Raw genomic sequence first — 3234 nt, forward strand, 5'->3', positions numbered from 1 at the left:
TATGAGTCTCCAGCTTCAGCGATTTTTGCAATTTGTTCCAGTCATTGGCAGAAGAACTGGAAGGAAAGGCGGCCAAAGGAGGAATTGGCTTTGGGGGTGACCAGTGAAAAATACCTGCTGGAGCGCGTGCTACGGGTGGGTGCTGCTATGGTGACCAGTGAGCTGAGATAAGGTGGGGTTTACCTAGCAAAGACTTATAGATGAATGGAGCCAGTGGGTTTGGCGACAAATATGAAGTGAGGGCCAGCCAACGAGGACATACAGGTCGCAGTGGTGGGTAGTAAATGGGGCTTGGGTGACAAAACAGATGGCACTGTGATAGACTGCATCCAATTTGCTGAATAGAGTGTTGGAGGCTATTTTGTAAATGACATCGCCGAAGTCAAGGATCAGCAGGATAGTCAGTTTTACGAGGGTATGTTTGGCAGCATGAGTGAAGGAGGCTTTGTTGCGAAATAGGAAACCGATTCTAGATTTAATTTTGGAATGGAAATTGTGAGGTGCAGGTGCATCCTGTTTCCATTGATCATTCTTGAGATGTTTCTACAACTTGATTGGAGTCCACCTGTGGTAAATTCAATTGATTGGACATGATTTGGAAAGACACACACCTGTCTATATAAGGTCCCACAGTTGACAGTGTTGGTCTGTGCAAAAACCAAGCCGTGAGGTCGAAGGAATTGTCCATAGAGCTCCAAGACAGGATGTGTCGAGGCACAGATCTGGGAAAGTTACCAAAAAATGTTTGCAGCATTGAAGGTCTCCAAGAACACAGTGGCCTCCATCATTTTTAAATGGAAGAAGTTTTGAAAACCCCAAGACTCTTCCTAGAGCTGACCGCCGGGCCAAAATGAGCAATTGGGGAGAAGGGCCTTGGTCAGGGAGGTGACCAAGAACCCGATGGTCACTCTGACAGAGCTCCAGAGTTCCTCTGTGGAGATAGGTGAACCTTCCAGAAGGACAAACATCTCTGCAGCACTCCACCAATCAGGCATTTATGGTAGAGTGGCCAGATGGAAGCCACTCCTCATGGCACATGACAGACCGCTTGGAGTTTGCCATACGGCACCTAAAAGACTCTCAGACCATGAGAAACAAGATTCTCTGTATGAAACCAAGATTGAGCTCTTTAGCCTGAATGCCAAGCATCACGTCTGGAGGGAACCTGGCACCATCCCTACGGTGAAGCATGGTGGTTGCAGCATAAGGCTGTGGGGATGTTTTTCAGTGGCAGGGACTGGGAGACTAGTCAGGATTGAGGGTAAGATGAACGGAGCAAAGTACAGAGAGATCCTTGATGAAAACCTGCTCGAGAGCGTTCAGGACCTCAGACTGGGTGAAGGTTCACCTTCCATCAGGACAATGACCCTAAGCACACACCAATACAACGCAGGAGTGGCTTCGGGACAAGTCTCTGAATGTCCTTGAGTGGCCCAGCCAGAGCCCGGACTTGAACCCGATCGAACATCTCTGGAGAGACCTGAAAATGGCTGTGCAGCGACGCTCCCTATCCAACCTGACAGAGCTTGAGAAGATTTGCAGAGAAGAATGAGAGAAACTCCCCAAATACAGGTATGCCAAGATTGTAGCATCATACCCAAGAAGAATCAAGGCTGTAACCGCTGCCAAAGGTGCTTCAACAAAGTACTGAGTAAATGGTCGGAATACTTATGTAAATGTGATTTTTCCGTTTTTTATTTGTAATAAATTTGCAAATATTTCTAAAAACCTGTTTTTCGCTTTGTCGTTCTGGGTTATTGTGTGTAGAATGATGAGGGGGGGAAACAATTTAATCCATTTTAGAATAAATAATAAATAAATTGTATTTGTCACATACGCTGAATACAACAGGTAGACCTTACAGTGAAATGCTTACTTACAAGCCCTTAACCAACGATGGATGCAGTTTTAAGAAAATACCTAAAAAAAAATATTAAGAAAAAAGTAAGAGATAAGAAAAACGAATAATTAAAGAGCAGCATTGAATAACAATAGCGAGGTTACATACAGGGGGTACCGYTTCAGAGTCAATGTGTCAATGTGTGGGGGCACCGGTGTCGAGGTAATTGAGGTAATTATGTACATGAAGGTAGGGTTGTTAAAGTGGCTATGCATAGATAATAACAGAGTAGTAGCAGCGTGGGGGGGGGTGAAAATAGTCTGGGTAGCCATTTGATTAGCTGTTCAGGAGTCTTATGGCTTGGGGGTAGAAGCTGTTTAGAAGGCTCTTGGACCTAGACTTGGCGCTCCGGTARCGCTTGCCGTGCGGTAGCAGAGAGAACAGTCTATGACTAGGGGAGTCTTTGATGATTTTTAGGGTCTTCCTCTGACACCGCCTAGTATAGAGGTCCTGGATGGCAGGAAGCTTGACCCCGGTGATGTACTGGTTGTAACGTTACAAAATGTGGAAAAAGTCAAGGGGTCTGAATACTTTCCGAATGCACTTTATATATCTTAGTCACAATGGGCTACCTGTATGCAAAGTTGAGAAAAACATCTTCCACTCAACCTTTCCTTCCCACAAATCTCCCATTGACTGTAAAACCTGATTCAAGCCTTCAAGTGTCAGTCTGGGTACCAGTCTCTTGTGCTATCATTAAACTCCTTGCCACTCCTTTATGAAAATATATTTGGCATGACACGAGAGTCAAATAAAATTGTATTCGTCATTGTGCTGAATACAACAAGTGTAGACTTGACAAGGAGTGGCAAAGAGTGAAAAGACTGGTACTCAAACTATTCATTTGCTCATTCACCTCACCTTCATGCAGCGCACGGCGAGCCAGGGCCTCAAACTCGGCGAAGTTGTGTACCAGGTAGCAGTGCTGGTCCTTGGGATGCGAGGCCATGTCATTGAGCTCACGGATGTTCCCCTGCCAGATCCCCAAGGTGTAGATCTCCACCCCCTGCTCCCTCAGAGCGGCCGCCACCGGGCGAGGGTCGCCCCCGTTGGAGTAGCCGTCCGTTATCAGGAAGATCACCTTGGTGGCGTTGGCCCGCGAGTGACGCAGGATTTGCTGCGGGGGGGAGGGGGGAGGGGGATTGGAATAATTAACACGTGTGAATGAATGGTGGAAGTTGTTGGATCATGATCAGGTGTTGTGAGAGTGAAAACTGTAACTCCATGAATATAGTAAACACATCCATGTGGTTTGAAAGATACCATTCCTCGGAACGCAGACCAACATACCAATATACCAATATATTTCCAACATCACTGACATGGATACATTT

The 3234-nt window shown here is 46.1% G+C and overlaps 1 pseudogene; it reads right to left on the bottom strand.

The window, feature by feature from the left end:
* Nucleotides 1-3234, bottom strand: part of LOC112069108 (sushi, von Willebrand factor type A, EGF and pentraxin domain-containing protein 1-like) — a 115095-nt pseudogene that overhangs the window by 47636 nt on the left and 64225 nt on the right.

Source organism: Salvelinus sp. IW2-2015, unplaced genomic scaffold, assembly GCF_002910315.2.
Source record: "Salvelinus sp. IW2-2015 unplaced genomic scaffold, ASM291031v2 Un_scaffold910, whole genome shotgun sequence".
NCBI lineage: Eukaryota > Metazoa > Chordata > Actinopteri > Salmoniformes > Salmonidae > Salvelinus > Salvelinus sp. IW2-2015.